The sequence below is a fragment of the Rhinopithecus roxellana genome, chromosome 16, assembly GCF_007565055.1.
Source record: "Rhinopithecus roxellana isolate Shanxi Qingling chromosome 16, ASM756505v1, whole genome shotgun sequence".
NCBI lineage: Eukaryota > Metazoa > Chordata > Mammalia > Primates > Cercopithecidae > Rhinopithecus > Rhinopithecus roxellana.
Window position 1 is genome coordinate 38,159,837 of NC_044564.1, and position 25,663 is coordinate 38,185,499.

The 25,663-nt window shown below is 49.9% G+C and overlaps 1 protein-coding gene across 1 annotated transcript in view; it reads right to left on the reverse strand.

The window, feature by feature from the left end:
• Positions 1-25,663, reverse strand: part of SEMA4D (semaphorin 4D) — a 136,991-nt gene that overhangs the window by 92,522 nt on the left and 18,806 nt on the right. The window contains 1 exon segment of the mRNA XM_030919200.1: positions 2,248-2,313. The gene's annotated coding sequence lies outside the window, so the exon portion shown is untranslated.

The window sequence follows — 25,663 nt, forward strand, 5'->3', positions numbered from 1 at the left end:
GTCCCAGCCCTCACTGGGTGGACACACAGCCCTGACGGTCAGGTTCCTGTGGAGACTGTCCTCTCTCCAGGACCCAGCATCAGAGGGCCTGGCTCACAGTGACACTGGGAACAACAGTGCCTGCTTCGTCCCCACCCAAAGGCCGGCAAAGCTGCTTATATGAGCCACTTCACGCTGGGAAAAGTCCCTTACAAGTGATTTTTGCTTCCACTTCAACCCAAGTTCTAGAATATATGTCTTTTTTTTTTTTTTTTTTTTTTTTTTTGAGATGGAGTCTTGCTCTGTCACCCAGGCTGGAGTGCAGTGGCGCGATCTCGGCTCACTGCAAGCTCCACCTCCCGGGTTCACGCCATTCTCCTGCCTCAGCCTCCCGAGTAGCTGGGACTATAGGTGCCTGTCACCACGCCCGGCTAATTTTTTATATTTGTAGTAGAGACGGGGTTTCACCATGTTAGCCAGGATGGTCTCGATAGGATATATGTCTTAATCTTCAGCATGTCCTTTGCAAATGGTCTTGTGTATGAGACTATCTATGATGTGAAAGCTGCAGCCAGGAAAATCCCAGCCTGGGCAAGACCAGGAGGGCCGAGGCACCCCGAGGCAGTAGGAGTCACAACCTGGCTTTCTAAAGGGGACACAAGGACTTACATATCCTGCTTCTTACAGCTAAAGTCACATCTGGAAACACCTTCTAACACAGACACACCTGCATCAACCTTTAATCCACATCTCCAGGAGTGGCCACAGAAGTTGGCGTAGAAGTAGCTGAGGCTCCCCCAGCTTGGTATGACTGACGGGATCAGTCCCCCAAGATTTTCACTTCCTACTCTATTTCCACACCAGATCTAGCAGGAGTGGGCCTTGGGGGCCCTGGACAGGTGGGCCCTCCACCAAATCAAACAGCAGCTTCTTCTGATGATCTCTTCTCTTCTGGTTCCATCTGAGCACGTAAACAAGCTGGAAACGAGAGACCTGTACAGGTGGGTGCTGAGCCAAAGACGGTCCCTCCCAGGGCTACCGAGGGCACCTCCCATGCCCAGTGAGAGTGTCAAACTGAAGTCGGTGCCCCATGGTGACGGCAGGGTATGAGGCTGAGGGCGGCATTCTGCACAGGGTGAGTCCCCCGGAGCCTACAATCCTGCACAGCACAAGGACATGTCCTGTGCCAGCCCAGGCCACCTTCGGGGTGGCAGAAAGGCACAGCCATGCCACAGCACCCCCAGGCCCGAGCTGACCCAGTGGGGCGTGTGCCCAGCACAGGTGAGGAAGCCCCACCCCTCAAGGAAGCTGCCAGGGTGGCTGTGCCTCTTCACATTTACAGAGAAGGAAACTGAACCCATGAAGTGGCGGGCCAGCCTGTGGCCCAGCAGCCCTGCAGGGCGGGCAGCCCCATCCCAACAGTTGGGAGGGGGTGGGGACAGGGCCAGAGAAAATGGGTGGCCTGGGTCATAGCCTACAACCACATCAGTTCATCACGCTATGCCTCCATGGCCTCATCCATGACAGGGAGGGCCCCAGTGCCCTCTAGGGTTGCCATGACATGCGGACTCGCACCCACATGCTGCCTGTGGCAAGGCCCGTGTGGCCTGGTGCTCTGGAATCTCAGACAACAAGGAGACCCTTCTTCTACTATGAACATTTGAAGGGCAGGGGTGGGAGCAAGGGTGCAGCAGCCCAGGGAGCTGTCCCTGTCCACCTCACCCCAGCCCAAGCCACTGTCTTCCCCAGACCTCCCTGAACATGGGGCATGGGGGGTGTGAGTTAGTGGACAGAAGAGAAGCAACTGCCCACCAGCTCCCGAAGACCCCTAGGGTCAGGTGAAAGACCACCTTCAACAACCCAATATGAACTCCTAGGCGTATCAGTCTTCACGGGACAGTCCAGGCAGGGGCACCTCCTCAACCGGGGCCCTTCCCTTCCTACCAGGGAAGCCGGTGCTGAGGCTGGGCACTGGGCTCACCACCAAACAAGCCACACCCAGCATCGCCTTGCTGATTGCCTCCCCTGCCCCCACCCACTCTGACTTCCTCTACAGCTGCATCCCCTAAACAGACCCTGACCACTCCAGGCAGAATCACCTGAGCTTTCGGAGACAGGCCTTCCTCCCTCACTCTCCAGACACCTGCCTGGCAGGTCACACAGTGAACAGGCATCGCTGCTGACTGAGGGATGGAACACCAGGACAAGACCTTCTGAAGAGCCAATTCCAAAAGGAACCATGGCTCTCAGGCAGACGCCATCACTTACCAAACCATCAGTGTCGTCAAACGTTTCAGCACACACTTTCTTTCTACTATCTGGTGTTAGCAGAGTCTGAAACAGAGTTAGAAAAGGGTGCATTTTAGCAGAATAAACTACCAGATTCCCTTACAATATACACACACACAATTCCATACCCCAACACTGTGCCAAAAATGTCCCCCAAGGACTGCAAGAGCATCGTCCTAGAGAACCGTCAGTCACAGGGTACAGCTCACCTGGCCAGGTGAGACCAGAGGAGGCATCACAGCTAACGGACAAGGATTAGCAAGAACTGGGAGGGAGGCATCATCTGTACCTTCCTTCACCCTACCCATCTCTCTCCTCCCCTCTGCTCCTGGCCAGGCACCAACTCAGCAGAGAGCCTCTCCTTGGCACAGCACACATCGGTGCGCGTGAGCTCTAGTGCAGGAGGCAGCCAGGGTGGGCCAAGGCCTTACCCAGAAACCCTGTGACCCCCAGTGAAGGCGTAGTCAAGAAGGACACGGTAGCACAAGCTCCAAATCAGTCCCTAATTTAAAATCACATATGAAGGCAATGTCAGTGTTAGTACTCAATATTCTAACACTTTTTAAGTTTTAAAATTAATTACATGCTTAAAAACCAAAATCAGGAGAAGAAGAAGGGGAGGAGAAGGGGGGCAAGGAAGAGAGAGAGAAGAAAAGAAGAATCCAAACAGGAACCAGAATTTGGGAGGGTTTTTCTTTTTGAGACAGTCTTGCTCTGTCTCCAGGCTGGAGTGCAGTGGCGCAATCTCAACTCACTGCAACCTCCGCCTCCCGGGTTCAGCGATTCTCCTGCTTTAGCCTCCTGAGTAGCTGAGCTTACAGGCGCATGCCACCACACCCGGTTGATTTTTGTATTTTTTTTAGTAGAGATGGGGTTTCACCATGTTAGCCAGGCTTGAACTCCTGACCTAAAGTGATCGGCCCGCCTCGGCCCAAAGTGCTGGGATGACAGGCGTGAGCCACCACGTCCAGCTGGGAGGGTTTTTTTTTTTTTTTTTTTTAACAATCTTAAAAGTAGGGGAAGGCTTACTAATGCCCCCGCATAAAGGAGAAACATGAATCAACATGCTGAGAAAACGTAAAGGGCTCCTTCCTTCGTCACAGGCCTCCTGAAGCAGGGAGTGAGCATCGCAAAGTCCCCACCCACAGGGCACAGAGCCGCAAATGGCAAGTGAAGGGACAAGCTGTTCAATGTCATTAACGATGAAAGAAACCAACTGAAGCAGGACGGTCGTTTTCATCTTTCTGAGGAGCAGCAACCTACAGAGCTGAGCAACCAGAGCCCGTGATGAGGCGGGGAAACGGGCGCCCGACAGTAGGGTAGCAGACCCAGTATGACCTGACTGTGACACTTGGGATGCTCCTGAATCACATTCCACTCGGACACAAAGCTACACCACGAGGGTGCTTCCCGCATCACAGCAAAGCCATGGAAACCTTCAAAGTCCATCAGTAGCCGACCAGAATCAAATAAATGGTCTATCCAAATGCTGAAGTCTATGCACCCATTACAAAGAACAAGGAGGTCAGCTGGGCACAGTGGCTCACGCCTGTAATTCCAGCACTTCGGGAGGCCAACATGGGAGGATCGCCTGTGCCCAGAAGTTCAAGACCAGCCTGGACAACACAGTGAGACCCCATCTCTACAAAACATTAAGTTAGCCAGGCATGGTGACATATGCCTGTAGTCCCAGCTACATAAGAGGCCGAGGTGGGAGGATTGCTCGAGCCCAGATGTCAAGCTGCAGTGAGCTATGACTGTGCCACTGTACTCCAGCCTGTGCAACAGAGTGAGGCCCTGTCTCAAAAAAAGCAAATAAAAAAACAGGCCGGGTGCAGTGGCTCATGCCTGTAATCCCAGCCCTTTGGGAGACCGAGGTGGGCGGATCACTAGGTCAGGAGATCGAGACCATCCTGGCTAACATGGTGAAACCCCATCTCTACTAAAAATACAAAACATTAACTGGACATGGTGGTACACGCCTGCAGTCCCAGCTACTTGGGAGACTGAGGCAGGAGAATCGCTAGAACCCAGGAGCCAGAGGCTACAGTGAGCTGAGATCCTGCCACTGCACTCCAGCCTGGTCCACAGAGCGAGACTGGGTCTCAAACAAACAAACAAACAAGAAAAAACAAAAAAGAAACCCTGAGGAGGTTACCTTGTGTGGAAAGGGAACTGCCCAAGACAGAATAAAAAGGCAGGCTGTGGAGGGGCGGCCAGGGCAAGCCCACCACTCCACGGTGGCCTTACGTATGCATGTGCATGGCTGCACAGGAAACACGGGCTTTTGGGAGGACAGTCCAGAGAGCAGTAACAGGTTTTTCACGCTATGCAGTGGCCTAGGGATCCGAAGGCAACTTGGTCCCTACATTTCTGAGTTTCCGTATTACTGCCATTTGTACCCTGCACACTGCAACAGATACGTACCACAGTCACCCACATAGCACCACCCCTTTTCTTTAGTGGAACCTACAAATTCCACATGGTGCATACACCCTAAGGAAGGCCAACTCATGGCTGGTCACACAGTTCCCTTCCTGGGCCCACCTAAAAGACTGCCTGCCACACACACGCCACACACATGCCACAAATATGCATTACATGCATGCATACAGGCACACAGACACCCATCCATGCAGACACACACCTACCCACACTTACATGCATACACGTATATACCCATCCACACAGGTACACCAAACACCCACCCATGTAAGCACACATGTGTATTCACATACAAAATCACACACAAACCTACAGAGACACACATATGTACACATGCACATATATACATCCAAACACGCACATCCATACACACTCAGGCACACACACATGGATATACCTATATGCACACACAAACATATATGCACACCTATACATCTAAACACACACTCATATACACACATGGATACACATGCCCACATGGATACACATACACACACAAACACATGTACAAACATATGTACCTACGTGCACACTCATATAAAGACATACTACACACACCCACATGTACTCATATACACACCTACCTACACACATGTGCCTGCCCATACATGCACACTCAAACACACACTGTGCACGGTCCTTATTCTCTTCCCAAGGGAGCAGCAGCCCAGCATCCCCACCCACTCACACGCTGGGGAAAGAATCACCTCCTTCCTCCTCAGCAGCTCAGAGGCAGGTTCTCAGCTATCACAGCCTCCTGGAGACCCCATGTGCCTCTGGTCAGTGGTTCTCATACCGCAGCCTGGAACAGAGCCCCAGGCAAGGATCTGCATGCCAGACCTCTGGGCCCCAGTTGGAGCCCAAGCCTGGTAGTGCTCTGGGGGGGCCCAAGAACATGCATTTCTAACGGGCCCTCAGGTGATGCTGCTGCAGTTCCAGTGAACAGCGTCTGGTCCCTGGGGCATCTTAAGGGAGTCAGGGTTTGGATGTGGCTCATTCATTCTGTCGGTGAATGCTTTTTGCTCCTTTTGTGTGCCAAGCTGCATCAAAAGTCCCTGGCCCTCCTGAGGATGCAAAGAAACAACTGGAGAGGATTTCAGGGAGTGAGATGCTGATAAGGCAGGAGCACATCAAGGTGAGGAAGAGCCCGCAAGGGTGTTGCGGGGGAGTCTTATTAACACTCCCGAGGGTCTTATCTTCCTGGAGGGATGAGAAGCCCCCTGCAGACCCAGAGCCTCTTCCCTGCAGCTATCCCTGCTCAGCCCTGGGTCCCAAAGCGGGCTGACCCTCGTCCTCCCTGCAAGCCTTGGGGGCTGCCTTGTGTGGCAGGCACCTTCCTTCCTGTCACCACCTGGCTCAAATGCCCTACCTAGAAGCAGGGACCAAGGTCCTCAGCTGGTCAGAAAGGCCCACACGCCACAAGACCTAGGCTGAGATTTGAGGGCCCATGTGGCTAACGCGAGGGAGCCCAGGCCAGCATCCAGTTACCAAATAACACACTCTATTCTGTGTAAAACTCTGGGTGACAACTGCAACAATGCCACGCGCTCCTAGAAAACAGCAGGGGGTAAGAAATCCCCTGCCCACTGTGCTCCAGAAACAACCACTACCAAAAAAAGCCCTTCCCCACAGGACTGAGCCAAGGCTTACGACACCCCCATCCACCCAGGATAAGGCCAGACACAGAAACCCGCCAATGCCTGCTCTGCATCTCTCCATGACCATGGCACCGTGCGTCCCCCGCCCACTCCCGATCACTCACAACAAAATGCTCATAACCAAACCTTGCTTCACTCTGTCCTTCTCCAGGTCCCTTGGGCCCCACGGAGCCAGCACAGCCCTTCCTGAGAAACAGCTGGCCTGAGAAACAGCAACGCATCCTCTGACCCTGCCACCCTCATCCCATATCCCACCTCTGGTTCTTCTAAGCCTCATCTACACCACCCTGCGCTTTGGCCTAACCTTTGAGACACGCGTGATCCCACGGTCAGCATGTGGCCAGGCCCCGGCCCCTACTGTGACAGTCCATTCCCTCCTTTGCATACTCCTAAGAAAGCCTTTTCTTACAAAGTCTGGATTTTTTATTTGACAACTGCTTACTGATTACAAACAACATGAAACTCCCAAACGTGTCACACACCTGTGCAGTGGAGGCCCAGGTGAGAGCTTTGATTCTGCCTCCTGTGAGACCAGCACTCACAGGTTTAACTGAGGTTCCGCCAGTTCAGACCAACAGCTCATGAGATGGCTCAGGAATATGTCAGAGATACCCCAGCCTCACATGCACAGCTGGTCCTGGAGGCCGCAGAGCAAGGAAAAAGGGGAGAAGCAACACTGAAGGCGAACCACACCCCTCACAGACATGGGCATCCTACACGCCCGGGAGAACCCATGCCCTCCAGCGTGGAACTCAGCACACTGGGCATTTTGTGTAAGCCGCCCTCCTCCTGCAGACAGGCAGGGCTTGGCAGGGCCAGCTGAAAATGACACCCAGCCTCATATGTGGCCACCATGCACACCGAGGGGGAGGACGGAGCAAGTGACCTGCTGTCCCATACACCCTGCAGGAGAGAGAGGGCTCCCAGGGCAGACAACCCCACCACCTAATCCTACAGTCACGCTCGGGGACTCTGCTGGGCCCCTCAGCACACTCACGAAGCCCCAAGGTCTCTCTTCTAAGATTACCGCAAACTGCAACTGAACGCAGGAAAGAAAATGTGTATCTCACTGAAGGTCAGAAAAATGCAGATTAAAGCAAGAAGCCACTCTCCTCCCATAAAATGACCAGAGAAAATAATCACAAGGCTTGAGGTGGTGTGCAAGTGTGAGCCCCTCCCTGCTGTCGACGACTTTTCCAGCAAGCAGCATGCCAGGGATATCAGGAACCTTACAAGGGCACCTCCTAGCTATGGGCAACGAGCAGAAATTGGGACCAGTAATGCCAACAAAACGTTTCACCCCATATACGCTTGACTCTGTGAAACTGAAAAGTCCCCCACAGAGAGGAGCACGTCAATAGGTAAAGCAGCAGTCTGGCTCCAAATTGTATGTGTGCATCTTTCACATGGATGCCTGCAAGCGAATGGCTGCAGTTCTGAGTCCTGACCACTGAGGAGGCAATGGTGACTCATCGCCCTCCCAGGACAGGTGTGGGCACCACAGGAAGGCTGCCAGAATAAACCTCCAAACACTTTTCTTCTATACTAGGAGAGTAGCCTATGGATAGAAATCATGGTGTCCTGGACATCCTAAACCCCCAGAGTCCTGGGAAGCCTGAATCCTAGGGCCAATGTGTATTTCTTTCTTCTTTTTTTTTTTTTTTGAGACGGAGTCTCGCTCTGCCTCCAAGGCTGGAGTGTAGTGATACGATCTCAGCTCACTGCAACCTCCACCTTCCGGGTTCAGGCGATTCTCCTGCCTCAGCTGGGGTTACAGGCACGCGCCACTATGCCCGGCTAATTTTTGTAATTTTAGTAGAGACGGGGTTTCACCATGTTGGTCAGGCTGGTCTCAAACTACTGACCTCATGATCCGCCTGCCTCAGCCTCCCAAAGTGCTGGGATTACAGGTGTGAACCACCATGCCTGGCCTGATGTGTATTTCTGGAACAACAAATGGATAATTTTAAGAAGGCTAGGATGAGTTTTACCAACCTGCTTTTCCTAGTGATTCATTAAACATGGTTGGGTTAAGAAGGGAAATTCTCAGACTTTGCTGAAGTGGGGCTAAAGTCACTCCCTCTCTGCCCGGAGTGGTCTGCACACCCAGAAAGAAATGACAGAAATCACTTGGCGTGAGTGCGTTGCAAATGCTTGAAACTTGATTTCTCACAGGTATAGATCGTCTGGCTAACTCGGTCCAAAATTTAAATATGGTGCTATTATAATTCACAGTAACTAAGACTATAATCTATACATTAATGTACGGCACAAAAGCCCACAAGGCCAGCTTCCACAGAGAAGCAGGCTCCAAGGGAAGTGGCCACCAGCACTCTCCCTTTATCACACTGATGTGAGCAGCAGCAGGCAACCGGCTGATAAAATGTGGAAATGTTTTTTCCCTGTGGCATACCCGCATAACGAGAGTCGTGTTTTCTTTACAAAATAGGTGGGGTTGTTTTTGGCAAAATGATGGAATGTTTTCAATTGGAAGCAGTAAAAATTCTCCAATACCAGTCTACAGCAAACAACTCAAAACAACAACAAGCGAACACCACCTCCTATTTAGAGCTGTTCTAGCCAGAGGCAGTGGCTCATGCCTGTAATCCCAGTACTTTAGGAGGCCAAGGCAGGAGGATCACTTGAAGCCAGGAGTTCAAGACCAGCCAAGGCAACAAAGCGAGCGCCTATCTCTACAAATTAAAAAAAATTAGCTGGGTGTGGTGGCATGCACCTGTAGTCCCAGCTACTTGGGAGGGTGAGGCAGGTGGATCACATGAGCCGGAGAGTTTGAGGCTGCAGAGAGCTGTGATCATGTCACTGCACTCCAGCTGGGAAAAAGATCAAGACTGCTGGAAAGAAAGGAGGGGAGAAGAGAGGAGGGCAGGAGGGGAGGGGAGAGGAGAAGAAAGCGAGAGAAAGCGAGAGAGGTAGGGAGGGATGGAAGGAAGGAAGGAAGGAAGGAAGGAAGGAAGGAAGGAAGGAAGGAAGGAAGGAAGGAAGGAAGGAAGGAAGGAGAGAGAGAGAGAGAAAGAAGGCTTCTAGCACTCTCTTCTCTGCATCCCCGTATCCACTTCCAGGTTTCCAACGTCTTGGGTTCAGACTGGGGAACACCAGATGGGGAAAAATGCCAGACTCATGCTCAATAGAGGAATACGTGCAATTTTAATCTTCCTCCCCAAACCACCTTCTGCTATATTCTTTTCAGAATCTTTGAATAGCTGCTGCCTGCATTTGCAGTGGGAAAGCCACAGTGGAACATGCTTGACCCATCTTACCAATCAAGCCCATTTCTGAGCTAAAAATCTACTTGAGGCTTACATCAGTGATCTTTTCATGATCCATCTGGTCCTCTTCATAGACAGGGGTCCATTCCCCAGTGCTACATCTGTTCAGCAGGGCTACTTGAGGGCTTTCCATGATCAAGTCCCAACCTCCCTCTTTCTCATCCAGGTCATGACCAGCCCTTTGTTGCTGCTGCTTTTTCACTTTTGCAGCAGAGGTGGGGACGTACTAAATTAATTATCGTCAACCCGTCTCCAAAGTGTATTCACAACATGTCTCTCTACGTTGTGTTTAAAGAACCAAATGGTGGGCCGGGCATGGTGGCTCACGCCTGTAATCCCAGCACTTTGGGAGGCCAAGGCAGGCAGATCACGAGGTCAGGAGTTCAAGATCAGCCTGGCCAACACGGTGAAACCCCGTCTCTACCAAAAATACAAAAATTAGCTGGGTGTGGCAGCGGGCACCTGTAATCCCAGCTACTTGGGAGGCTGAGGCAGGAGACTTGCTTGAACCCAGGAGGCGGAGGTTGCGGTGAGCTGAGATGGCGCCACTGCACTCCAGCCTGGGTGACAGAGCAAGACTCCGTCTCAGGAAAAAAAAAAAGAACCAAATGGTACCAACTAGAGCCAAAAGCTTAACTTCAACCCTTGCAGTCATGGGGGCACTTTCTTCACTTTCCACCTTAGACACGTGCTTTTGGGGTTCTATGTGCTTTTCTTAAATTTCAGAATCAGAACACCAGTCAAAAACGGACAGTGTGGCTCACCTTCCCCCACCCTCAAGAAAACTGCCACAAAACCACACTGTGAGACTGTTTCTTCCTCTCTTCTCTCAGATGCACTATGCTCTCAGGGACCAAGGACAGTTTGTTCTAATCATGTTGAAGATGTAAAATAAAAATACTTAATTATAAATTGAATTATTTCACCAAGATGCTACCTGTGAGAAAAAAGTAAAAAGGAATGACTGGAAATCCTGCCTTCCCACCTGGGTTTCGGATGATTATAAACAGCTGGGGTGGGGCTGAGGCCCTCAGGGGCAAGGCAGCCACAGTGCGGGGGCCGAGGAGGGGCAACACATCACAAGTCCAGCAGCAGGGCGCAGCCAAGCTGCCTCTGGCCACCTCTCCAATGCCCAGGATCTGGACAGGAAAAGGAGTTCATCAATAAGGAGAGACCCCTCAGATGTGGGGTGCAACACCCCAGCTAGGAAGGACAGCAACGGGTCCTCTCCCTGCAAGTTCATGGGAACAAAGGAGAGGATAGCGACATTGAGGACAGGGTTCAAAACCCACTGGTCTCCCCAGAGTGAAGCGCCCCCAGGGGAAACTGACAGCAACTCAGTAAGTCACAGAGGTCAACCATCAGAGAGAGAGGTGAGAACTAGACAAAAACCACATCCTCATTCTTTGGGTCCATTAGGAAATGGCGCGGTTGCAGGAATCCTCAGCCTCCTGGACAGGCCTGGATAAGCCTGAGTTACCACAGGGCAGGGGGGTGGAGGTGCAGAGAGCACCCCCAGGGCAAGGGTCCTGCTTTCTGCTCAGCTCATGGTGACATCTCTAACACAAGTATATGCTGGCTCTAAATTATATTAGCTTGTTTGCTTTATTCGGATGCATCTCTGTTTTTGACACCATGTCCTCTCTATAGCAGTAAACATCTCGTATGCTTTACAAAGCACTGAGCACACAGTAATTAACCCCATACTCACTGACCAACCTGTCAGGGGCAAAGAGGGTCAACCCAGGAAGGGGGCACATTTCCACGTATCACCCAAGAACCTCTCATGCTGGCTCAGAGCCACAGACAAGACTGGGAAGATCCACCCACGGAATGCTCCTCCTTACCCTCCATGACCAGATTCTCACTTTAAAAAGAGCCCCTAGTCTGGTGCATCCTGCGGAGAACAGACAAGAGGGGCCTAAGTCCCCAGGAACCAGCACCATCCATCCAGTGAGAATGCTGGCGGCTCAGGCCAGGGGTGATGGCTGCTAACAGGTCACTTTAAAAAATGACCATGCGCTAAAAACATTGTTAAATCATCACTCCCAAGAGAACCAAGGAGGTGTCACAATCCCTTCAGAGAAGTTAAAGAATCACAAAAAGACATGGAGTTGGCTGGGGCAATGGGGATGGATTGGGCCATGATAGATTGATAATTAGGGGGCTTCCTTTTGGGGTGTTGGAAATGTCTTGGTTGCACAACATTGCGAATGTACTGTCATGGAACTATTCACATTCACTTTAGTATGATTAACTTTATGTTATGTGAATTTCACCTCAAGAAAAAAATAATACAGAGTAAAAGAATATTGACATGGATTTCCAATGGACTTCATACCAGCTTTTTCCATGGGGAGTCAATTGTCTCTCTAGGAGGCTGAACCCATTTGCACATTTAGGGACAAGGATTATTTGCTTTGCCTTCAGATATCTATGACTTAGAGAGCTGTACAAACACAGGTGAGCCCTAGGCGGCCCCAGTGCTCCATTCAAAGGCTGCTTATGCCCAAGTCCAAGGTGGAATGAGAAGACGGAATCCACAGGTTTAGGAGGAAACCGGCTTCAGCTGATGGTGAAGGTGATCCTGTGGAATGAGGCGAGTCTGGAGATGGTGTCAGGATTGACTCCTGCATTTCTTGGAGGCAGTGGGGAAGGTGGGCTCACTGGAGCACTGGGGCTTGAGGAGATGGTCCACCATGTGACAGAGTGAGAATCTGAGGTGGCCAAGGCACCATGGAGGAGCAGGGCCACACAGCGTGCACCCCGGGCAGTTTGCAGCTCTGGGCTGGCTAGGGGCTTCTGCAGCACAGTGCCGCAGCTGCTGGGACACACACCAAGGGACCAGGCACACGAAACACTCAGTGACACACACAAACATAGTTTCCCCTGACGTGTACAAAAAACAGGGTGATCACTCCGCTCTGAGTTTCCATGCAGTGATGTGGACTCCTTTTCAGAAACACCTTTTCTTTCCGCCAATCTGGAATTCTTTCTGGGTTCCTCAAACACCTCTAAGAAACCACAACCTCAGAGAGGGGTCTGCCTGGGGCCTTTCCCTTCCGGCTTTCCCCAGGCATCCACACCTACAACACCTGGGACACGCTAACACTCACAGACCAGGTGAACACATGCTTGACTGCTCTCCACATGTACCAAGGGCTGCCCAGTGACCTCCGTGAGCGACCTTTCCATCCGGACCATACTTGGTGCATCACCGAGGGAGCACGCGGCCCCTGTGTGCACCAGGTCATGCTCCAGAAGCATCACCCACCCACATGTGCACACTCTCAAGGCACAGCCAACTGCACTTTTCCACTGCAATGAGTACACAGTAATTATTACCCAAACCCAGCACGTGGGAACGTGGTCTGCAGCCTACATGCACTGTGTTTTGCTGAGTTCTGTCCTTGTGTGCAGCTGGGAGGCGGCTACCAGGTCACAAGCATTCACCTCGGAGCGCACAAGACTATGACCAATACGAGCTCGATGTCACTGTCAGAGCTTCCTTCGAGGCATGCTGCTCCCTCCCCACAGCGGTCTTGTTACTCTATAACTAGAAGGTTCTGAGCCACCAGCTCCAGAAGGCAAGGCCCAAAAAGGGCCCTGTTACTCTTTTACAAGCAACCAGAGCAGAAACGAAAATGTCACCAACCTCCCAGAAAGAAACTGAATTATTCATCTGCAGCATTCACAGCCCCACGTGTGAAGAAACGAGGGTTGTCCCTCTCTTTGTTCAGGCTGAAAAGTTTCCATGACTACATGTGGGCACTCCTGTCCCAGCTTGTGCATCATGCCTGCCTCCTTCCTGGTGGCCACACGAGGACACAGGTACACGGCCCTTGCCCTGGTATGACCACGTGCCCACCCTTCTCCTCATGTCCTCACATCCCCAGCTTCCCGGCTTCTGACACCGCAGAACCTGGATGACCTTGTGAAAACACACACATCTAATGCTCCCTCCGAGGTCCCTATACCACAGCATCCTTAGAGCTCACAGCCATCCGGTTCCTACAGTTCAGCCCCAAAGGAGACTAGGGCCATCAGTTACATAAGAATATACATGGTGGAGGAGTTGATTTCATTCTCCTCCTTTGAGTTACCTTGAACTTTTTACAGTAAATGTGTTACTTGTTTAATACAGGGAGGGAACCACATCTGTGAGCGCATGATTCTTTTTTTTTTTTTTTGAGACAGAATCTCACTCTGTTGCCCAGGCTGGAGTGCCATGGCACCATCTCGGCTCACTGTAACCTCTGCCTCCCAGGTTTAGCGATTCTCCTGCCTCAGCCTCCTGAGTAGCTGGGATTACAGGCACACACCACCACGCCCAGCTAATTTTTGTATTTTTAGTAGAGACAGGATTTCACCATGTTGGTCAGGCTGGTCTCAAACACCTGACCTGTGATCCGCCTGCCTCAGCCTCCCAAAGTGCTGGGATTCCAGGCGTGAGTCATTGTGCCCAGCCTCAGGATTCTTATAAATTGCTGCAAGGATACGCCCACAGCAGAAACAGGGAAAGCTGGCAGTAGCACACCCTACAGCCTCAGGCTTGGACAGCAGCCCTCCCAAAGAGCTCTCCCAGGGCTGGCCATTTATGCCTACGTTACACATCCCTGCAGCAGAAAGAGAGCCTGCCTGTCCAAAGAGAATCATTTGCGAGAAGACACCGAGAGACTAGGGTAGTCGTGGTGTCAGGCCTGCTCATCCAAACAACTTTGATCACTGAGAAAACTCAGCGCCGTAGGATGGCTTCAGGGGTTGCAGAGAACCCCACTCCACTCCACCTGCAACAGGTATTTCCAAACCCTCCACATTTGCAGAAACCTATTTTCTTTTTATTGCTCATAAATCACTCTATTTTAAACCCCAGCATGACACAGATTTTATTTTATTTTTTTTTTTGAGACGGAGTCTTGCTCTGTCGCCCAGGCTGGAGTGCAGTGGCCGCGATCTCGGCTCACTGCAAGCTCCGCCTCCCGGGTTTACGCCATTCTCCTGCCTCAGCCTCCCAAGTAGCTGGGACTACAGGCGCCCGCCTCGTCGCCCGGCTAGTTTTTTGTATTTTTTAGTAGAGACGGGGGTTTCACCGTGTAGACCAGGATGGTCTCGATCTCCTGACCTCGTGATCCACCCGTCTCGGCCTCCCAAAGTGCTGGGATTACAGGCTTGAGCCACCGCGCCCGGCCACAGATTTTTTAATTAAGTGAAGCAAAATCAATTTCACTTGAAGAATCACTACAAAACTGTGACTTTTTCCCTCACATAGGAAGATGCTACAATATCAGGGTCAGGAACCGAATTCCCCAAAGTCTATCAATGAAAAAATGTCTACTTTACGACCTAAGACGAAAGCTGACAACAGAGCATTCAGAAGGACACGCCGTCAACTATCTTCAGTCCCTGACCCACCAAATGAAAAGTGACAGCCAAGCAATCTCTGCTTAAACATCACACTAAAACATACCGCTCCATTTGGCCTTATTTTTCTTGGGTTTTTCAAACAGGCTAATTTGTGGCCTTTATTGGAAATAAACAAAACAGGCCGGGCGCGGTGGCTCAAGCCTGTAATCCCAGCACTTTGGGAGGCCGAGACGGGTGGATCACGAGGTCACGAGATCAAGACCATCCTGGCTAACACGGTGAAACCCTGTCTCTACTAAAAAAAAAAAATACAAAAAACTAGCCGGGCGAGGTGGTGGATGCCTGTAGTCCCAGCTACTCCGGACGCTGAGGCAGGAGAATGGCGTGAACCCGGGAGGCGGAGCTTGCAGTGAGCTGAGATCCGGCCACTGCACTCCAGCCCGGGCGACAGAGCGAGACTCCATCTCAAAAAAAAAAAAAAAAAAAAGAAAGAAAGAAATAAACAAAGCATAAATAAATTAGTACCTATTAACCTGCCACTCCGCATAATCACCTCAAACACCCTGGGAAAGTGGTGAAAATCTCATCCCCCGTCTAGGCAGTGACTGCGGGTTTCTTCTCACTCTGGTATAAGGCCGCCCAGATTCTCCTGGCGTGTAATGCTTGTGGAATGCTGGGGGGCAGCAAATGAAACTTCTAGAGACACTGAAGTCCTGCAGGTCACTGGGGTAACTCCTATTAACTTACCACTCAGGCACCAAAGGCTACCCCAGGGCTTAAAAGCCTTAATGTCCCTCCTAAGGCACCTCATTTGCTACTCCCCAAGGGGTACCATGTAACCCCAGGTAATCCAGCCCCATGAGAATTTGGTAATACCTAGGACTACAGATTAGAGTCCTGATTAGACTGGTTCCACACAGAGGCTGCATTTAAAACACTAGCTCTGAAGTCCTCATATGTTAATACACTCCCAATTCCCAGTATCAGGAAAGAAGGAAATGTTATCACTACATGCCCCACAGACAGTTAAACAGGAACACTGCAGACAACTCCGTGCACAAGGAGGCAACAGCTTAGAGGAAATTATCAAATTTCTCCACAACAACAAACCACCAAAATTCACACAAGATGAAATAGATACCCGGGCAGAACTATAAACAGGAAAGAAACAGAATATGTAGTGAAATACCTTCTGAAAAAGACATCTGAAAAGGCCCAGATAGTTTTACTGGCAAATTCTACCAAACACGTAAGGAACCTAACAACAATTACATACACTCTCTTCCAGAAAATAGAGGAGGAAAAAACATTTCCCAACTTAAATGAGGCCAGCACTACCTGGATAGCAAATCCAGAAAAAGACAGTACAAGAAGATTATAGGACAATACGCTTCATGAACACAGATGCAAAAATCCTCAACCAAATATTAGCAAACTGAATCCAGTAATATGTAAAAATAATGCACCACAGCCCAAGGGAGTTGATTCCAAAACACAAGATTGACTCAGTGTTCAAAAATCAATAAATGCAAGCCACCTATTCACAGAAGAAAACGCACACAGGCATATAAATTTATATAGAAAACACATTTTAAAAATTCAACATCCATTCATGATAAAAAGCTCTCAGCAAACTAAACCTAGAAGGGAACTCTCTCAGCCTGACAAAGGGCATCTATGGAAAACTCACAGCTAACATCATACTCCATGGTGACAGACAGATGCCTTCACCAAAAGTCGGAAGCAAGGCAAGGATGTGCTCTCCCTACTTCTCAACATTGTACCAGAAGTCTTGGCTAAAGAAACAGGGCAAGAAAAAGAAAGGAAAGGCACACAAATTGAAAAGAATGAAATAAAATGGGCTATTCACAGACAGCATGATTGCCTATGCAGAAAATACCAAGAATTTCTTTTTGTACAAAAAAGTTCTTAGAACTGGTAAGTGAGGTTAAGTAAAGTCAGAGGGTCCAAGATCAACAACATGAAACTGGTCATATTTCTACGGACTCTATCAATATTTCGGAAACTGACAAAGTGAACTGCATCAAAATTAAAATGTTTGGCTCTGTGAAAGATGCTGTTAAAAGAATTAAAAGACAAGCTAAAGATTGAGAGAAAATATTTGCAAATCACATATCTGACAAAGAACTTGTATTTAGAATATATAAAGAAGGCTCAAAACTCAATATCAAGAAAATAAACAACTCAATTAAAATATGAGCAAGACTTCAACAGATACTTCACCAAAGAGGATACACAGATGGCAAATTAGCACATGAAAAGATGTTTTACATCATTAGCCACTAGGAAATGCAATTAAAACCACAATGAGCACATTAAATACACATTAGAATGGCTTAAGAAAAAAACTTAACAATAGCAGGTGCTGGTAAGGATACAGAGTGACGTGGGTGGTGAGACTATAATATGGTACTGCCACACTAGAAAAGATTTGGGCAGTTTCTTATAAGGATAAACACACACAGACCATATGACCCAGCAATCCCACTTCTGGACATTTGTCAAAAGGAAATGAAACCGTGTGTTCATAGAAAAGCTCACACACAAATGTTTGCAGCAGCTCTGTTCAAACAGACAATGGACTTACTGAGGGACAAAAAAAAAAAAAAAAAAAAAAAAAAAAAAAAAACTACTGATACCTCCATCAGCTTGAATGAGCCTCAAAGGCACTGTGGTGAGTGAAAGAAGCCAATCTCAAAAGTCTGTGTACTGTGTGGCTCCATTATATAACATTCTCGCAAAGGTAAACTATAGGAATAAAGAGTAGCTCAGCAGTTCTAAGTGATTGGGTAGGGGGGCGGAGTGGGGTGTGACTATACAGGGAAGGTAAAGGGAGTTTTCTTGGAGGACAGAATTTCTCTGTATTCTAACTGTGGTGGTGGTTACACCATCTGCACATGTCTTAAAACTCACAGAAACGCATACTGAAATAATCATTCTTACCGTGTATTAATTTTAAGAGGAAAAGGAAAAACAAAATAAAATGACTGCACCACTTTGATTGAAATGTCTTTCAAAATACCTTTATTTTTAGCCAAACACAAAAGGACAAACACTGCATGATTCCTCTTATAGGAGGTCCCTGGAGTAGTCAGTCACACAGACAGAAAGGGGAATCAGGGCTGGGGAGTTATTATTTAACGGGTACAGAGTTTCCATTTGGGATGATGAAAAACCTCAGGAGATGAAGGGTGGTGATGGCTGCCCAACAATATGGATGTACTTAATGCCACTAAACTATACCCTTAAACATGGTTAAAATGATCAATTTTATGTTTATTTTACCACAATTTTAAAAACTCATGTTCTTCCACAAGAATAGATTTAGAAAATTGTATTTGTTTAAAAATAAAATAAAAGAAGTTCAAAAAGCAAAAAGCTAAAGTCCTTCCCTACCACACTCTCCAGATAACATCACTGTCAATAGCTTGCTGTGCTTCGTGTCAGATGTTCACAATCTTTATCATACACACCGGCTCAGGTGCACGCCAGCTCAGGTGCACGCCGGCTCAGCTGCATACAGGCTGAGGTCCACGCCAGCTCATGTGCATACAGGCTGAGGTGCATACAGGCTGAGGTGCACGCCAGCTCGGGTGCACGCCGGCTCAGGTACATATAGGCTGAGGTGCACGCCAGCTCAGGTGCATACAGGCTGAGGTGCATACAGGCTGAGGTGCACGCCGGCTCAGGTGCATACAGGCTGAGGTGCACGCTGGCTCAGGTGCATACAGGCTGAGGTGCACGCCAGCTTAGGTGCATACAGACTGAGGTGCATACAGGCTGAGGTGCATGCCAGCTCAGGTGCACGCCAGCTCAGCTGCATACAGGCTGAGGTGCACGCTGGCTCAGGTGCATACAGACTGAGGTGCACGCCAGCTCAGGTGCACACCGGCTCAGGTGCATACAGGCTGAGGTGCACGCCAGCCAGCTCAGGTGCATACAGGAATAGGGGCTTCTAATTCTGTGATTAAATGTGAAACAGAGGTCCTGGGTCAATTTGTACAATCCTTTTGCCTTAATTTAAGAGAGTCATGTTCTTTGCTTCCCACAAGAGGCAACTGAAAAGTAAGTAAAACACATCCCAAGGGTGAGGGCACTGGTAGGGGGTAAAGAACACAAGATGGCAGCCACCAAGGGCTGGGGAGTAAAAGTCCTTCACAATTTCTGACTGTTGTAAGAACTCGATGAAGGAGGAGTTCTCCAGAAAGGAGGAGGAGATGGCAAAGTCAGCTGGGGTTGAGTAGATGATGGAGACAAGACTCACAAGATGGACAGGGATGATCACTGGGCATTCAAGAACAATTTATGAAAGCCAAATACACAGCCTTAAAATAGAATGTGGACCTAAACACTGAGAAACACCCCCTTCTGTAAGATTTGTGACAAAAATTAATCTGAGTGGAGTCAACGGTCCTAATGGCATGGTGGACCCAAGAGCCGAATCAGTGCTAGCAAAACGGCAGAATTCATACAGCAAAGTTGTCCTGCAAGAGCTTCGGGGCCTAATGATGTCGGTGCTTCGGGGCCGGGCGCGGTGGCTCAAGCCTGTAATCCCAGCACTTTGGGAGGCCGAGACGGGCGGATCACGAGGTCAGGAGATCGAGACCATCCTGGCTAACACAGTGAAACCCCGTCTCTACTAAAAAATACAAAAAACTAGCCGGGCGACGTGGTGGGCGCCTGTAGTCCCAGTGACTCCGGAGGCTGAGGCAGGAGAATGGCGTCAACCCAGGAGGCGGAGCTTGCAGTGAGCTGAGATCTGGCCACTGCACTCCAGCCTGGGCGACAGAGCGAGACTCCGTCTCAGACAAAAAAAAAAAAAAAAAAAAAAAAAGATGTCGGTGCTTCATGATGTCTACAGAATATATGAAACTTCCTCAGCTGCGTGAAGGACAAACTCCAGGCCCCTCCCCTTTTCCCCCATTCAACTGAAGTCGTCTTCACTTCCCACAGTAGTAAATTTTCTAGATACATCTTGTAGACCTCAAAGTACCGGAAAGGGCCGCGCGTGGTGGCTCACATCTGTAATCCCAGCATTTTGGGAGGCTGAGGTGAGAGGTTTGCTTGAGCCCAGGGGTTTGAGACCAGTCTGAGCAACACAGTAAGACCCTATCGCTATAAAAAAATTTTAAAAATTAGCCAGGCGTGGTGGCACACGCCTGTGGTCCCACCTACCCAGGAGGCTGAGGTGGGAGGATCGCTTGAGCCCACGAAGTTGAAGCTGCAGTAAGCCGACACTGCACTCTGGCCTGGGCCACAGAGCAAGACCCTGTCTCAACAAATAAAGTATTGGAAAGGAAGCGCTCATTCAACTTATCTTAAGATACTGTAAGATACCTACCACTTTTCCTAAGATATTGTAAATGATACTACATTTTGAAATATATAAGTCGTGCTATAACTACAACAACAACAAAACATCCTGAGCAAGCAGTGCTCCGTGCGGAGCTGACCCGAACATTAAAAAGAAATGAAGGCCGAACGCAGTGGCTCACACCTGTAATCCCAGCACTTTAGGAGGCCGAGGCAGGAGGACTGCTTGAGCCCCAGAGTGTGAGACCATCCTAGGCAACACAGCAAGTCCTCATCTAGAGGTCTAGAGGAGGCTTTCGTAGACTAAACATTTAAAAATTAGCCAGGCATGGTGGTGCACACCTGTGGTCCCAGCTACTCAGGAGGCTGACATGGGAGGACTGAAGTTCAAGGTTGCAGGGAGTCAGCCTGGGTGACAGAATGAGACCCTGTCTCAAAAACAAACGGCCGGACACTGGTGCCTCACTGTACTGTAATCCCAGTACTTTGGGAGGCCGAGGCAGGTGGATCACCTGAGGTCAGGAGTTCAAGACCAGCCTGCCCAACATGGTGAACCCTGTCTCTACTAAAAATACAAAAATTCGCCAGGCATAGTGGCACATGACTGTAATCCCAGCTATTGGGAGGCTGAGGCAGGAGAGTCACTTGAACCTCAGAAGCAGAGGTTGCAGTGAGCCGAGACTGCGCCACTGCACTCCAGCCTGGGCAATGCACTCCACCTCAAAAACCAAAACAAAACAAAAAGAGGAAAGAAGTGAAGGCAGACAGTCAGAGGGCTACAGAGACTCCAGGCTGATCAATCAGTGACAGAAATTTGAGTCCCCTTTCTCAGGTCCTCCCCAGGCATCCCCCAGAGAAGTGGGGCAGAGAGAAGGGGGTACCATGCCCACAGCAGCACTCTGGTTCCCCCGAGGGCTGCCTTCACAATCCCCATCCCAGCCCAAAGGAGTTCCAGCCACTCTGCTGATGTGTGGCACCAAGTTCTGGGCTCAAGTCCTCCCACCTCCCCCTTTCATTGCCAAGAAACCTCCTCCAAAGATGTCCAAATCCAAACTGCCGCTTCTAGACACCTGGCACCGATAAACCCCGAAGATAAACACAGCCTGACTCATTTACCCAGCCCTGTGCATCGCAAGCATCTTAGCCGTAATTAACCTTCGCTTAAACCCTGTGTTTGTGCTTGAGTTTAGAAATCACTAGCATTTGAATCCAAATAAGAACATCACAAAGATTACACTGGACAAATAAAATATAAACAGATCCAAATGCCTCCATGTTCTTAATTACTAGCTATGTTCCTTTGTATACACAGACGAAAGCAGCAACGAAATAGCCTGCGTAAACTGTGTTTACATGAGTTTCTCTCTCTATGACTAGAAGCACTAAAACTCACCTTCAGAACCCGACTGAGCTTCAGAACCCGCCGGTGATTTTTGTTTTTTCAGTGTGTACACTTCATTATCGTTTTTAAGCCCACCCTGGAAGAGGACAAGGGCTAAATCATGAAATATTAAGCCACTGTCCCCCAAGCCTCTTCTGCCTGACAGACACATGTCCGTCAAAGAAGAGAGAAAAGCCAGACGGATTCTTCCCACACCACCACGCTCCTCCTGGCCAAGCCTTTCCACAGAGGAAGGCCAAGCTGGGGTCAAGACGGGAGACTCTGCTCTCAAGTCTGTGACTATCAGCCCCTGCAATGGGGGTCCCTGCTGCGGAGGCCCCTGGTGTCCCACCCTGAAAAGTCCCAGAAAGCACTTCTGAGAGAAGCAGCTCTGGCTTTAGAACCTGAGGAGGGTGCCTGGGGCTACAGGCAGGGTTTCACAGCTGCCCTGCTGGCACCCTGTGGTCACCAGACCCTTGTTTCTCCCCAGCTCCGGGCCCACCTCGGAGGAGGCTCTCCTGGGGGAAAGGGTCGACGTGCAGGATGAGAAAACCTGCAGAACCCGCAGCCGGAGGACAGACTAGCACAACCTGGAGGCCATCCTGGGCTGCCAGGAAAGACCTGGCTTTGTGAGAACCAGTGTCACAGAGGCTGGGCAGGAAGCCCCAAGGGCCTGAAAGCGGGCGGGACTGAGACTCATGTCCCCACCCACCTGGGAGCCAGAAGGGGCCTGCTAGGTCCCCAGATCCTGGTGGTGTCACCTCTCTGAGCCTCAGCCAACAAGAAACAGGGAAGGGGACACACGCTGACCACCAGTTCCAGGAACAAACACCCACTCCTGCCAGCCCAACCACACTAGGACCGGTCCATGGGTCACAGCCTTGGCATGGGCTCAGCTCCCCACTCCCACCACATGGCCAGTAGCCTGAGTCCTTCCTACCTCTGTGACCAACTCCACTCTCTCACGTGTTCACCCATCAATCATTCATTCACTCCAACATTGCACCTGATGGAAAAGGAAGAGAAGAGCCACCTTTACCAGTTCTGGAGCTGGCACTCCTCTGCGTTCCCCTCCTGACCCATCAGGCAGCTCCCGTCCAGTCCAGACCAAGCCTGCCCTGGACCACCAGGCTGTTTCTCCTGCCTCACCGTGACTGTTGACAGCAGAATTCACAGGATGGCACACAGGTCTGATAAGCGCACGCCAGGCACACAGGAGGCCGACGTCAGCAGCCTCACAGACAGCGGGAAATAAGGATATGACCACGGCTTGCACAAACATTGTTTTTCCCAGAAAAAGAAAATATCAGGGAGGCAGAGCTCCCAGGCTTTCTGCTGATAAATGCCTCTAGCATGTCCAAGCCATGTCACATTTTGACAGGAAAATGAAGTAGTTTTTGGAAGGAAGACAACAGGAATGGTCCCCAGAGGCACCTAAGGTATTACTGATGCTTAAATATGGGGCCAGTGGTGACCAGAATGAAGCAACCGTCCTAAGAAGCAGAAGGTCGGCTGAGGTGGGAGTGCAGCTTGCACAAGGCCATTAGAATGTGAGAAGTGCCAACCTTCAGCCACCTCATGCTGGCCTGGTGATCTCTGGGCAAGAATGACAAGCCCTGCCTGCTCTGGGACAGGCTTCCGGAAGCAGGGCAACACCTTCGTACTACACACCTTGAGCAAGCTCACACACCTCACTGAGGGCCCGCACTGGCTTATAAAACACAGCCCGCCACAGGGCCCATGCACGGGGGAACACTGACCAGTGCGATGGCTGATGTCACAGGTCAACGTGGCTGGGCCGCAGTACCCAGATATCTGGCCAATCATTATTCTTGATACTTCTGTGGAGGTATTATTTTTTAATGAGATCAACATTTAAAGCAGAGGCTTTGAGGAAAGCAAATGACCCTCTGTAATGAGGGTGGGTCTTGTCCAATCAGTTGAAAGCATGAATAGCACAGGCTTCTCACCCAAGGAGAAGAGCAGAAAGTTCTGCCTCCAGACAGCCTTCCAACGAGCTGCAGCTCTTCTCTGGCCTCTCCAGCCTGCTGTATATTTTAGACTTGTGGCATCTCCACAATAGGGTGAGGTAATTCCTTGTAATGCCTACACACGCACACACACAAACACACACACACGCACGCACATACCCGTTAGTTTCATTTCTCTGGAGGACCCTGACTGACACAATCAATCAGGGACATGGCAAAGGTATCATGCCAGGCTCCAGAGATGCCCCCAACCCCCACTTCGGAGCAGAACCTAACTGTGGAAGGAAGCTCCCATGACCACATGGGACCAACAAAAGTCATGCCCGTGAAGGGTCTGGGCACATACACAGTATCTAGCTGGGATACCGGGCTGACCTGTCCAAGGATAGGAAAGCCAACATATCTGACCCTAGAGAAACACACCACACCACTGTACTACCATGTCAAATTCTCCCCAGGCCATTTCACTTTAGACAAGCTGGAGGCATGCAGGAGAGTGGGGTGAGTTTTATCTTTTGGCTAAAAATACAACTAAGACTTCCGTAAAATAAGTTCAGTAAGCCTCCTAATGATAAGACTCCTAAATCCAAGAAACTCTCCCAGAATGCAGACCTCCAGCGTGCTGTGCACTGCTATTCTGGAACCTATGGGCACACATGTACAGGCAGGCACTCACAAACACATGCATACATGCACAAGGTACATGCACGTACACACACACATGCACACAAATGCCCACACACATTCACACACATACACCCCACACACACACACACACGGCCCACTACAAACACTGCCAATTTCTTTTTCTGGGCTCCACCATTCACAGGGGCCATCACATATCCTGCTAACCAATGCCTTGACAGGAGTAATGTACATCAAAGAAAACCGTCAAGGGTGTGGCTGACGGGAGAGACCTCCACTGAAGGCTCCAGGGACACACGGCACACACAAGGGCACACATGGCTTCGCAGCACACTGCAGAACATACACATCTATGACACAGTGTGAGCGAATAAAACAAGGTGCATACCTCTGCGTGGCATGACCGCGGCTTTGGGGAAACAGCCCCTCTATGGATGTGCGTGTGTACTTACGCATGCACGCATGTGTATGCATCTGAAAATCGCGGAGGAAAAAACTCAGAAAGGCAGGTTGTTAAGGGCATTTACCCAGCACAATGAAAGCTTTCACTCTTTGCTTTCTGTCTTCGTTTTCTGAGCACTAAAAATGCCATTAAAATAATGGAAAAGTTAGTCAGCACATCTTACTTCCCGTTCACACTAAATATCCAACAAGCATTCTTGTAGAAACACTCCTTAAAAGCAAAGGTCCCACTGACAGAGAGAAAAACTTGCATAAAAAAGATAGAAGGCACCTTTCCTGTTTCCCCTCTGAGTCAACATGAAGTTATTTTACAAAGCAGAGAGTTTCCACTGTACTCTTATTTCTATAGCTTCCCACAAAGGCAAAAAGCAGCCGTGGTTTCCATTTTCCTGCTGATAAAGCCCTGCTGAAATATATCCTGGAGAAGGTGAAAGCCTGCCAGCCCCGTCTCCGCCCACCAGGGCCACCAGCCCAGGCCGCACAGTATTTCAATTGCCTTCTTGTGTGCTGTAACAGGTTGAAGAGATGCGATCTTGTTTGCAAAAAGGGTCTTTCTAGATGTCAGTAAGAATCTCAGGATGAGATCTCCCTGGGTTATCTGAGTGGGCCCTAAATCCAGGGACAAGCGTCCTTATAGATACACTCAGAGGGAAAGACAGACGCAGACACCATGTGATGTTGGAGCAGAGACTGGAGCAAGGTATCACAAGCCAAGGGACACAGGGGCCACACAAGAGGGAAGAGGCAGGACGGAGGCCCCCCTAGCACCTCAGAGGAGCGTGGCCCTGCTGAGACCTTAATTTTTACTTCCGACCTCCAGAACTGGGA